The 13,898-nt window shown below is 38.4% G+C and overlaps 1 protein-coding gene across 1 annotated transcript in view; it reads right to left on the minus strand.

Moving 5' to 3' along the window:
* Positions 1 to 13,878, minus strand: part of ankrd34ba (ankyrin repeat domain 34Ba) — a 30,364-nt gene extending 16,486 nt beyond the window's left edge. The window contains exon 1 of the mRNA XM_085167630.1: positions 778 to 13,878. The gene's annotated coding sequence lies outside the window, so the exon portion shown is untranslated. The remainder of the gene's footprint in view (positions 1 to 777) is intronic.
* Between the last annotated feature and the right edge of the window lie 20 nt (positions 13,879 to 13,898).

The raw sequence follows: 13,898 nt of genomic DNA on the forward strand, positions 1-13,898 counted from the left end.
TTACCCATCAGAAAAAAAACACCACCTGCACCATGTTTGACAGATGAGGTGTAGGTGGTATGCATTCAGTTATCCTGTTCCGTATTTGGCCAAAACCTCTTTGCTGGTGCCCAGGTCAATCACTTGGTTACTGAACTATACATGCATCTCTTGGGTTCTGGCCTTTGGCATTTGTGTCTTCATAACCTTTTCAGCCACATTATTACAGTATTAGCAGAGGAATTCGAGAAGTATCTCACAAGCCCAGATGTGACACTGACATATATAATTTATAGTGTGCACATTATAAATGTGGATGTCTAAGGTAGCATGAAACTAGCATACAACAGATTTGGGACAACAATTTGGGATGACAATCTACAATGTAGCTTAAAATCTTGACTCTACCCTTATGCTGTCCTTATTTTCCCTTCAAATGCTTACTAACTGCAGTGCAAACATTACACCTTTTGTCTTCCTCTCTGCAGATCTCTAACAGTTGAACAGTTGAATATCAAAAAAATCCACCTCACCTGAACAGTATTAGCTCAACATTCATCCTGTGGAAGACCACTGTGTGTGTGTTTGTGTGTGTAGATATATGTTTACTGCAAGTGTGTTGTTCATGGTGAGAATCCTAGAGCCATATAATTACAATGCTATCTTTGTTACTTCAAAGATTAACATCTTTTGTGCATTAAATTCCATTCAGAGTTATCAACTGGTTGTAAGATAAGCAAAATAATAAAATTAAGTTGCAAAGTTGAGGAATCGCTACTGTGTATCTGTGTGACTCACCAGCCTCCAGTCAGTCAAGATTAGTCCTCTCCTGCAGACATTCACTCTCCTGTTGCAGAGCTGCGACTGGCGTGATGCTGGAAGGATTGTGTCACAATAACTGAGAGGAGAAAGAAACTGCAGCAACCAAGGTTTTCCAGAATGAGTCTGCTTCTCAGACAAAATGTGTTATGAGCGCGAGTGATACAGACTTGATTTCAGGGAGGTCTAAGAAATGGTTAATCCATCGCTACAGCAGCAGCAGCAGTTGCAGAGAGAGAGAAAACAAGGAAGGTTGACAAAGATGAACGCACAAGGTGAAGCACTATAGCAACAACATGTTCTTTCATCAAAGGGGGTCTGATTCAGTAAAGGCTTATTAATTGTGAAATTAGCCACAGAGGACGTTTTTTTTTTTACTTATGTGCAGAAAGGAAACTGCATTTTCTCCACCTTATCAATGACATCTCCATGACAACCATCAAGAAGGCTGAATGACGGCACACATTGTAATTGTGCTGGAGGAACTGTTCTTTGTCTGTATGAATGTGTGTGGGGGGAGAGTGTGTACACACCTCTGTGAGAACCAGATTCTTTGCATGTACCTTATTTTTTGTAATATGAATGCTTGAATATGAAGGCTTGTAACAGGGACTCAAGAAAAACAAGGATTACTTACAATTTATTCACCATAAAAAGACTTGTAGTTCTTAACAAATAATTATCCTTATTATTTTAAGTCTGATGTGTTTCCCATTAATGCAACTAATGTGGCTCTATAGATCATATTTACTTTGTGTTGTCCAGCCCAGCTGGACCAAATGTTCAGTTCTCCATATAGTATGTAAAAGCTGTTTGTGGTTGTGTATGTTTTATATCTATTTTACTGTGATCCACCCAGTAGGAAAATATGCTCAGCAGGAAGCTGTCAGTAGCCTCATAACAGTTTTCAAAAGCTTCAGTTTCTCTTGTGGCTACCTTAGGCTGGCTCCAGAACTCTCATAGTAAAATGCTAAAGCTAAATTAACTAATTAAAAGCTTTAAATGCTGATAGAAAATGTTTTAGTGTCAGTGAATAGTTCCCTAATTTAAAACTAATTTACAAATTATAAATTGGTTTTATAACATACTTTCTTTCTTTCGTTCTGTCTTTTAGTTTGTCTGTGACCCAGTGCCGCTACTGCCAAATATAGTCACTTCTGGCTCCAAAAAAATACCATGAAGGTGGCCAGAATGAGTTTGAGGCTTCAAAATGTGAAGTCCAAAAACCATCAGGTGATATCACTGTGGCCACGTCCATCTTACATATACAGTCTATGCACACTTAAACAAATCAGCAAGTGCAGATAAATATGTCATTTCAAGGTGACTGGGTTGGATCATCCTTAATTCACTCACTGGCTTCTTTTAATCAAAAACAATAGTTTTAAATGGTTCAATAAAAGATCATGCCAGAGACGGGGAAAAACAGGTTATAATGAAATGAATGGCCATAAATAAATGCAAAACCATTAGAGCACAGTATTTATAAAACTTGCCATGCTTCTGACTTTTTTATATTCTTTGCACATTCTGCTAAGGCTGTTTGTAACCCAGCTGTTACAGTAATTGTCCAAACAATGGTACATGGTTTTTATCACTTTGCTGTAGCCATAGAAACAAGTGTGAGGTCACCTCTGAAGTCTGAGCTAGAAGTGATGTCACTTCCGAGTTGAGCAAAGAAAACAGGGTTTTGCTGCTTACAGCAACAGTGTAGAGCCATTCATGGATTACTCGGAATAGGTATTTTTTCCTCTACCTTTCTTTTTTAATTCTATTGTTATTTAGCAAGCCACACCCACACACTAGTGACAGTATCCATTGCAAGTTTTACCTATATTTGCAAGCCCAGTCTTATATCTTGGATTGTTAGGTAGGCTGTAAAGGGTTTGAAATCCCAAGTGGAAACTCGGAAAGACGAACTAAGAGTGCAATATATAATCCCTCCACAAGATGTTAGCATCGGACAGTGTTTTTCCATATGAGGTCTTATTGATATTTTATGGTCATTTGGATTTTATTTATCCGTAATAAAAGCAAAAAATGTAAACACGCCTTTTGTTTGTATGGTTAATCAAATACTTTTATTATTCAGTTTTTGACTTAGAATATAAATAAAGCAAATTATTTGAGTAAACTGCAATTTTACTGAGCCACTTCTGTGCTACTAAGTCTCTTGTAAAGGTTATGTCAAATTATGGTCCTTTAAAAAAAATAGTTTAAAAAAACTATTTCAAAGTATATGTAAAAAGAATCCTTAAACAAGCACTTTATATTAACTCAAGCAGCTCATATTTATTATTTTTAATTGCTTTTTTCCTCATTTTAGTTAGTAAAAGATTAAACATTCCATTTATGATTAAAAGAAAATGATAAATACACACTTGTAAGTTATTGATATTTGTTTATTGTACATGAAACAGAAATTTCTCTAAAATCTTGAGATCTTTGTATGTGTGTATATACACACTAAAAAATGCTGAGTTATGGGTTAGGGTTAGGGTAGGGGTAGGGTTAGGGGTTAGGGTTAGTCATGGGGGGTTAGGGTTAGGGTTTTATGTGCAAACACTTCAGGCATGCTGTTGAGTTGCTGTGTGATGCATTGTTTCCATTCTAGTTGAACAGTGGAGTCACCAAAACTGAAAGTTATAGTGGGCTCTTGGGAGGATGGAATCTCTGGCGTTCTCTGTGGTGGTTCTGACTACTTGGTCTTGTTGTGCTCCTTTAATAGGATGGTCTGATAAGCACTAACCTCTGCAATAGTACACTTGGCAGGGAAGACAATGTCGTGGTCAGACTCGTTGCTTATAACAACTGGCAACTTGTGGGGCCGCCGCTGGGGGAAGTCAACCAGACATGCTTTAAGTAGCAGGCCACTGGGCAAGGGGGACGACAATGGATACTCAATGACAACGGAATTTTCATCCTGAAAGCCCCTGCCAAGGGCGACTCCCTCCACCACTACGGTTGAACCAGCTGGAATGACTTGAGGCATCTTGCATTTGTGTGTTGACTACCCCCTGATGGTTTTCACTTGTCTGCTTCCGTCTCAACTCCATGATTTTAAAGACTACTTTGTAGCCATGTGTAAGGGGTTGATGACCGGCTAAGTCAGTCTTTGAGTAGATGTTGAACAGTAATCTAGAGTGTTTGTGCCTATGAGCACGAGGGATTGTGAAGTGTCAGGGACAATTAAAGCAAGTGTATTTACATCTACTGGAACACCTATAAAGTCCTTTGGAAAAGTTATGGTCATTTCTATATAGCCAAAGTAGGGCACTAGCTGGCCATTAGCACCTTCCACTTCTAAGAGGTCATGTAGTGGCTTGATCTTCTGCTCTGAAAGGTGCTGTTTGTAAAATGACTCAGTCTGTTTTAAGCCAGAATATGCTTGTGCTTTGACGTTCTTTGCTGGTGTACTTACTTTGTTAACCTCAGCTGTGATTTTGTCTTCATTGTTTATGTCTGAAGGACGTTGTTGACTCTCCTCAGCTCCTGTTTGTCCCACAACAGGAACTGTTAGTTATTTAAAGGTGAGTCTGAACCATCTTGCACTTCCCACTGGCACTGTTTTGCCTCCAACTGCTTCTTTTTTTCTGCCACTAGGTTGGGGTTAGCAGGGTCAACACAGCATGGGACGACGTGCTCATCTTCACCGCAGTTGAAACAATTCCAGGGCTTGGGTCAGTTTCTTTGTAGTCTGTCTTTGCATACGTCCATCTACATCACGTGGCTTTGACATCTTACTCTGCGGCTTCCCTGCAGATCCCTTGGTGTTAGCCAACTTTGGGGTTTTTTTCTGTGACATGAATGTAGTTAGTTGACTGTGCAGCCTCGCCACGTGGTTTCTGAGATCCTCAATAGCAATAATGCTACTCTCGTGTTTCTCCTCTGGTTAAAAAAACATGTGCACCTTGGAACTGTAACTGAGTTCTTTGCTTTGTGGTGCCAATGTGTTTTTCCGTAAGCTCTTAACTATATCAGCTGCTGGTGGGAGAAAGCTGTCATGGATCTTTCTGGATATTTGCAGAGGGGACATGCTGGGATCATTTTGGAGCAGTTCAATGTGTGTGCGTCATAATCAGTTTCATTGTTAGGTCTGGGAACCTTATCGGAGAAGGAACGGAGTCTCACCTGGGACTGGATGTGTGGGACATCTTGCCTTCATACGATATGCTCTACCACGACCTTCTGAATGTCAGGTGGGTTCAAGTCACTTACTAAAAGGGACACTGCTCTCCTTCCATTAGTAAGGGGAACATGATCAGTGGCACCAATATCACTTGGTGTAACATCTGAATGTGAGGTGTGACACTGTTGCACTTTAGGAGCAGGCGGAGATACGACAGTGGTCTCGACATGTGTGGGGGAAGGATCTTCAGTGGTAGGTGGCATGGCTTCCACATCCCCCCCCCCAATATGACACATCATCTCCTTCAGCACCTCACCATAGTCTTTGCTACTCAGCTTAGCTAGTTCCTTGAGCTCAGCTAAGTAGGTCTTCGTATATTACTCCCAACTAGGGTTTTAATAGTTTTGCAATTTTCATTAGTTTTTATTTTTATTTAGTTTTGACTTCAGATTTTCAATTTTATATCAGTTTTAATTAGTTTTTACCAATTGTTTGCTAGTTTAGTTTAGTTTTTATTTTTTTTTGAAAATTCTTAGTTTCAGTTTAGTTTTGATTAGTTTCAGTTATAGTTTTAGTTGTGTTTGCAATAATTAAGTGTAACAAAATCCCAGTTTCATCATATCAGTCATTCTCTTCTGCTTATCCTTGGGTATGTTGCTATTCCAGCTACCATACCCTGCACCCTGGACAGGTCGCCTGTCTGTCGCAGGGCTAACATGCAGAGACAGACAACTCACATTCCCACCTATGGGTTCTTTAAATAAATAAATAAAGGCAGATGAACAACCATTGATACCAGGCAACTATAAAATGTATATCTTGGCCCCAATGAGACTATTAACTCTTGCAGCACCGGGTGTTCGTAATTTTGGTTCAAGTGAATTGATAAACTTTTTGAAGGTAACTGACTCACACAGTTGTGTAGATATCCCAGTCCTGTTGTCTCGGGATGCATCACGCTGCCTTGCCTGGGGTTAGCTTCTGTTTTCTGGGGATGAGGGTTGAGTGTGCTCCCTTACCCTCTCAAGGTAAGCTAGGTTAGCCTTCTTGTGTGAGCTTTTCAAGTGCATTTTAAGGTTTGTGGGATTTTTTTCCCTTTAGAAATGTCCCTCATAATTTGTCTGTTTCCACTACAAGACACTTGCTTTATCCAAAACACAGTCATATTCAAAGTAATCCCAAATTGGACTCTGGCGCTTTCTTCCGACTTTTCCTGACATGATTCTGCGCGTGGATGGAGCAGCAACACAGACGACTCGACTAACGTGCTGCCACCTGCTGGCATAATGAGACACAGCAAGAAAAAAAATATGGAAACTAAACTTCATTTTCACCCTTGACTATTGTATGACACGCACACATCAATGAAAACTAAACACATTTTTGCTATAAATTCAGTTAATTTTAGTTCGTTTTGTGAACACTCATTCCAGTTTTAGTTAGTTTTCCTTTTTTTGTTTTTGTTTTTATTTTTATTTCCGTTAACGAAAATGTTTTTTCACTTCTAGTTTTCGTTATTTCGTTAGTTTTCGTTAACGATAATAACCTTGCTCCCAACCTTGGTAGTGTACACGCTACTGAGTGTCTTAATTTCATAGACAATGCTGGGGTCAGCTTGTGCTGTGTACGTGTAAGGTAAGCAAGGTTCTAAACCTTCTAAGGCTGAACTGCAAGAATATTCAACAATCAGGTTTTGGTAGAAGTCGGACAGTGAATCATCAACAAAAAGGACTCTTCCAATTTTACCATACTGTTTCAGAAAGTCAATGAACTGTTCATCTTTTTCAGATACTTGTGTTATCCCAGTGACAACAACTGCATTAGATATTTTAACAGCAGACTTTTGTATGAAATCCAAACTGGTCATCAGTGTTGGGTAAGTTACTTTAAATGAGTAACTTAGTTACATTACTAGTTACTTCTATCAAAAGTAACTCAGTTACTTCAAGTTACTCGTTACTTTCAAAGTAACTAGTTACTAGAGAAAGTAACTTTGGTTTTACTCAGAATTCTCTTGTTAATGTGTTGCTTCCCTAACTTTCCCAGCAAGATTGCCAGTCTTCTAGCTTGCTTACTTGCCACAAGTGCACTGTGCCACCTACCAACAGAAAGGAAAAAATAATGTACATATTTCCACGACAGAAATCCCACGCCTGGACCCTCGTTGACCGCGGCCATGATTCTAGCCTACGTCACCGCGTCATGTGCGCTTTTTACATCCAACACGAAAACTGCAGTCGTGGTGCTTTTGATTGTACTCAGAACTCGGAAATTCTGCCTCCTGAATAGGAAGATGTAGGTAACACCAGACTGCAGATGAGCTGCATACAGGGCTAGACTGGGACAAAAAAAACTGGGCGTTTTGACTAGAGACCAGCCCACCATTATAGGAAAAATCATAAAGCCTTTGAATGAAAACAAACACTGGTGTGACAGTGATGTACACTGTTTTGATGGTATATATGTATCAATCTATAAATTGTTTGTTGTAAGATTCAGATAATTATTTTTTAAAAGCTAGATATTTTAAATGAGAATAAGAAAGAAAAGTACTTCTTTGTGCCCCCCTCTGATGTGAACAGTTAAGATAAAGGAAATAATACCCTCTCTTCCTTTATCATTGGTGAAAAAGTGTTTTTTTCATCTGGGCTACACTAGTGTTTAGGAAACACATGATTTATATTCTTTTATCAATGTGTCATTTTTTAAAATTTTATTTCAGTCTAACTCTACAGTATCAGTAGTAAATGCTGTTTATCATGCATGCCTATGCGAGGATCCTCTGTGGTTCAAAAACCACAAAACTGCTGCCTGATATAGCCATATGGAGTGTTTGAGCCGTGCACAGCAGCAAAAACAAGTGCCTATTACCTGCTGTTTCTCTACCCTGTTCTGATGAAAATCACCACTCTGAACAAGTACTCTCAGCTGGAAGCAAGAGACACCCACAGCACTGTATGTTTAGCCATCATGACTAACCAGGCACCTGCTTGATTTCCCTTTAAGGGAAAGAACACACTTTTGAGATTTTTTTTATAGCTAACTTTCAAGCAGTTCACTGAATAGCAGGTCTATTACTGACACTCTGCTTTGGAAGAGAAAAGAACAAAGAAATTATGGAGGTGTACATGTATCTTTTTACATTAGCGCAACTCACTTGTTCATTTGTAATTAAAATGCATTACAAAATTACATATTACATATTCAGAGACAAAAAAAAAAGGTGAGGATATCCAATTCATGTGGCTAGCAAGGCTCAACACCAGAACCTCTCTTTCACTGATTCTATTTGTTTGTGTTATGTAGTATAAGAATGAGCCATATAAATCATTGTCAGCTTAGTCAGAAACTGTTGATGGATCAGTCCCAGGCTATGGAGTTATTATATTACATAATATTACACTGGTGGAAGAATCTTATCTTAATATCTCTTTGGCTTATGATTGCCTTTGATGATAATGAGACTTGTTTTTCCAGAAAGGAGACGCTGCTCCACATCATCACACTGTCTAAACAAAAACCTTTTACCCTAATGGTCCAGCAGTCAGAATAGCCTTCTCACCCTCTTCTCCATCCATCGACCCTATGATCCAACTGCTATAGGCAGAACCTGGAGTCATCGCTGAAAACGACCTTCAGATTCCAGTGCACAAGTTGTTGACACCAGTCCAAACATTCCTGATTGTGAAAGACACTAATAGCAGGCCTACTAACTAGCAGTCCTGTGAGACTAGTTGTGTGCAGTCTGTTCTGCATTGCCTGGGTACAGAGCTAGATTGGCTGTATCTGGGTGTCAGCAGCTCAAAACAAGAGTGAATAACAGAATAAGTTGTTTGGCATTGGCAGGGAACAGTTGGCATTTTTTTCATGGGTACAAACCACCCTTCTGCTGCTCAACACACAAATGCATTTTCATTACAAATGTGGCGCCATTTAAGCGAAAGTAAACAGGCTTTCCAACAGTATATGATTTATTGCCAAGAAGCACTGGTACAACACTTAATACATTGATCAAGCATAAATTTCCTAACTTTTGTGCTAAGTTTAGCTATGAAATAAGAAAACAGTAATATATATTCTGCAAAACTGGAAGCTATTACACTTTTTCCCAATAACATATGGATACAGATTATGGTCAGTAATGTTTAGAGATGTATAGTATATGTTTCAGGCATAGTGGTAGGCATGTAGTAAATAGTAATCCTCCTTAATCCTTTGCTGGCTATATCTAAAGTTGTCAGATGGAGATCTACAGAGAGTATTAAAACTCTGTATGGCCCCACTAAGGACCACCCACCATGCAATGCTGCTTGCACAACAAATAAAACAAGATTCAGTTTAAAATGCTAAAGTACTTCATCTATTTTACTGCCTAAAATGTAAAAAACATTTTACTTTATTTTGACAGGCAGAAGGAAAGAAGAAACGGCACACAGAAAATTTATGGATATAGTGAAGGAGGTGCATGCAGAGGGTCTTTACAGTGCTCTTACAGTTTTGATGAAGGGAAAGCTGAAATTAAGAAATAATTTTGGCCGACTCATTTTTACCACAAATGAGCCTACACAAGGCTATGTATACATACTCAACAGTTTTCATAACTTCACAAGAGAAATTAAAAAGAGAGTTACTTGTGGTGAAGACTATTTTAACAGCACTTTAACAGCTTTATTTTTTTTCTGTTTGCCATCATCATTATTATCATCACTACAAAAACCCACCTCTGAACTCTAGACATCTGTTAGATGTGTAATAAAGTAACTCTTTTCTAACAATGAACAACTTCCATGCATAAACCCCCAAACAAAACAGCCATAATAAAAGTAAACAATTATTACTGTTTTATTATTTTAAGATAACGCTGTAAAACCTTGTCTTTATGAGTACATAAATGCCTCTGTTTACATTGTACATGAACACAAAGAGACATGCAATGGATTATACAGTCTTGCTACCTGTTTCACTCTCCTTTGCTGATGGAAGGTGTAAACAATGTACAATATGAATTATCCAACAGCAGATGTTGTGTAAAGATAAAAGAACACTTTCAGTACATTTGTTAGTTATTAAGGTACCCACAGTGCATAAAAATAATTTGTTAGCTTGCCCACATAGTCTTTGCTGTATAATGTTTAGCTTTTTATTCTAAATGATACAGGTTCTTAGCCATTTAGTAGAGGAAAAGCTTCACTGATGTGCATTCAAAATTGTACATTTATTACAGCATACTGCTACAGTGTATAACAAAGGTGTGTGCTGACAGTTGGTGTGATGATTATACTGCTTTTAAGCTTACAAATTCTCAGTATAAGCAGTATTCACCTCCAAGCTAAATACAATTTAAACTGAGCACTATGTGTCTAACGGCAGGCACTGATGCAACATGTCCTTGTCCACTCCTTTAACCTCAAAGGGTTTGTTTGCCTATTTGCTCCTCCCCTTGTAGCTCTGCTCATGATATTAAGCTGCAAAGGGACTTTTTCCCCCCAATTGTCAGCATTGCCACTGTCTGCCTGTGGACACAGTAGTCAGATGTGGCCTTTTAATACTCTGAAACTGATCAGACATGACAGGATGAGGTTAATCTACCTCAGGAGTTAATGGGCTAGCTCACCAGGACTTCATAGTCGGCTGTTTACAAAAGGGGGGATTATGTATGTGCAATATCAATGCCTTACTTTCAGTCTTAACACATTCATTAATTCTCACTTTTTACCTTTTTAGGGGGAAAAGAATGTGCTTACAAAGTGCTTACTAAAACACTTCAGCATTACCAGTTGATCATTATAAACTTAGATTTAAGGAAGAGTTAAAAGGCAATACAACTAGGAGAAATTACACATACACACACAGGTGCAAATACATAGAAAATACTTTCTACAGTTTTTCCAGTTACATTTTTCCCTTATTAGCTTCTCATTATTGGCTTCATTCAGAACTGTATTTACAATCCATCTCCTCATATACTATATCTTGATTAATCAGGACCCATTATATCTTAAAGACCTTGTAGTATCTTACTATCCTAAAAGAGGACTTCATTCTCACATTGTAGGTTTACTTGTGGTTACTAGAATTTTCAAAACCCTCACTCAGTTATGCTGCATTGAGCTTAGGCTGTTGGGAGGCCTCCCATGATATACTGTTTCTTTTTCATTCATTTCTTTTCGCTTCTATGTATTTATAAACTTCTACTATATTTAATCATAAATACTTATTAAACTATTAAACTAAGCTATTTCTTCCATAGTGTGTCTTTTGTCCTGTTTCTTTCTGCTCTTTCTCTCTTTCCCCTCACCCCTGACTGGTTGTGGGAAATGGCCGCCCCTTCGTGAGGCTGCTTCTGCCTGAGATTTTTTCTCTGTTAAAAGGGAGTTTTTCATTCACTCTATTGCCAGTAGCTTGGTTGTGGGGTTCCATGTGCTTGATGGAGTTTCTTTCTTATATTGTAAGGTCTTAGATTTATAATATAAAGCACCTTGAACAGAGTCTTGCTGACAGTTTATGTGGGTTGTATGTAATTTTAATAGAACAAATATGGATTAAATTTGATTTTTAATAAAAAAAAATCAAACAGTGGCAGTGTTTTTCTACTTTTCACACTCACATTCACACCTATGGACGATTTAGAATTATCAATTAACCTAACCTCACCTCCTCCCCACTCCATGTCTTTGGACTGTGGGAGGAAGCTGAAGTACCCAGAGAGAACACGGGGACCACGGGAGAACATGCAAACTCCACATAGAAAGTCCCTGATCTGATGGTAAAATTGAAGTCAGGACCTTGCTGTGAGGCAACAGTGCTAACCATAGCTGCTCCATGATGTTATTCAAATTTCTATTATTTTACAGTACTATTTTGACCCCCAGCTCTCAGAATATAACCTTCTTAACAGGTCAATGCAGAGTGGAGTGGAGTTAGACTTCATCATGGTAACTGATACTAAGCTGCCTAACAGATTACACAGGCATTGGCTCTGTTTCACTGTGCCTTTTGATAAAATAATCTGTAATAACTGAAAGTAGACATAGATGAGGTATATAAAACTAGGTATAAAAAGTATAGTATTTAACTTTAAACTAACAAACAAATCCAACAAGGGCGGAGGTGGTGCAGTGTTTGGCACTTTTCCCTTATAGCAACTATGTCTTGGGTCCAAATTTACAATCTGACTGGGGCCTTTCTTTCTTTCTTTTCTGGTGGGCCTTTCTGCATGGAGTTTGCATGTTCTTTTTATGTCTGTGTGGGTTCTCTACAGGTACTATGACTGCTCCCACAGTCCTGAGATATGCAGTTAGTGGAGTAAGGTAAATTTGTGATTTTAAATTGGGTTTAGATATGAATGTTAGTGCGAATGGTTGTCTGTCTCTCTGTGTTAGCCCTGTCCAGGGTGTACCCTGCCTCTTGCCCCATGGCACCAGCACCCCTGAAACCAGAAGAAGATGGATGAAATAAAAATAAAAAATAGACAAGAGCTAGCTGAAATTATACAATGTGCTTACAAAACTATCCTAAATAAAAGAAATAAAAAAATAAAATACAGGAACTGCTTTTTACTTTTTGTCAGTCTGACATAAAGAAGAGGTTTCTTAAGAGGTTTTGCACAGAGATCTACGCACACAAGTGAAATGCAAAGTCTGCGGCACCTTAACTCTGTCAGTCATTTGTCTCTGCATGTGTGCGACACATACAAACACTGACTACTAAAGCATTACAACATCTGTTTCAGGCTGGATGGGACTTTCACCAGCCATCTTTTGATGCAAATAACCACTTTATAAAAATAGAAACTTCTGCTTTTGTCCACCTTACAAATGTGTGTTAGAAATGGACACACAGAGACACACACACACTTATTAGTGCTGAAGGCATATCTACTCTAAAGGGAACTACCATAAGTGTGATAAATATTTATTTTGTTATATTTTAAGACTCCTTGAGAACACAAGTGCTATGTTGATTTTAAAGGTCAAATCTTGATACAAATACACTTATGCTTAGACATCACTTAGCATAACAACTTATTTTGTAAAAGAAATAATCTGAGAGATAAGTAAGTAGGTTTGCTTTTGATTTAGGTGATTTGGAGTCTGAAATGTATATCAGTTGGACTATCAGTCAGACCTTTGAAAAGTCACTGCAATATTTGCTATTTCATGGAACAAATTTCACCAAATGTTTTGGAGGACTGCAATTAACATTACTCATAGAGCCACATGACTAAGTTGAAATAAATCACCAGAGTTGTTTAAGAAGGCCTATCATGCTATTGTGATTTGCACATATCCATTTCTCTGGCCACTTTGTTAGGTATACCTGATCAACTGCTCCCTAACATAAATATCAATCACCCACACATAGCACTAGTTTAGGTAGGAACCACAGACATGGTCAAAATGAACTGAAGTTCAAACTGACATGGGTTTTTAGCGTGTGCTGTTTGTCTCAAAAACCCCAATACAGCCTGGTTTGAAACTGTTGATCTGCTGGAATTTTTGTTGCACAACCAACTCTAGGTTGCTTTGCTGATTTCAGAGGTCAGGGAATAATGCTCATGTAAACGTAACAAAATTAGGCTGAAATAGCTGGTAATGGACCCCCACCTCCCTCCCAACACACACACACACACGCACACACACACTTAATAGCAATACACCTTACATATACTTTGTTCTCTTGTTTTGATAAAATTGCTTGCTGTTGGTCATCAAAAAAAAAAAGAGGCATTTGGAGAAAAAAGTAGGCTACAAGATTTATCCGGTTTAATATGGGCACCAATGTCCAAACTGCTGAGTAAAAAAAATCCCCAAGTTTGATGTCAACAAACCTGCGAACATTTTTATACCAAACCTCTAAAGGAGGCAGATTTCATGAAAAATATCACTATCGACCTGAGAGAACCAACAAACTGGACCTGAGCAAAGCGGGAACCAGCCCTCCTCAGCAGGGACTTTTTTTCACAGCGAAA

The sequence above is a fragment of the Neolamprologus multifasciatus genome, chromosome 7 (genome assembly GCF_963576455.1).
Source record: "Neolamprologus multifasciatus chromosome 7, fNeoMul1.2, whole genome shotgun sequence".
NCBI lineage: Eukaryota > Metazoa > Chordata > Actinopteri > Cichliformes > Cichlidae > Neolamprologus > Neolamprologus multifasciatus.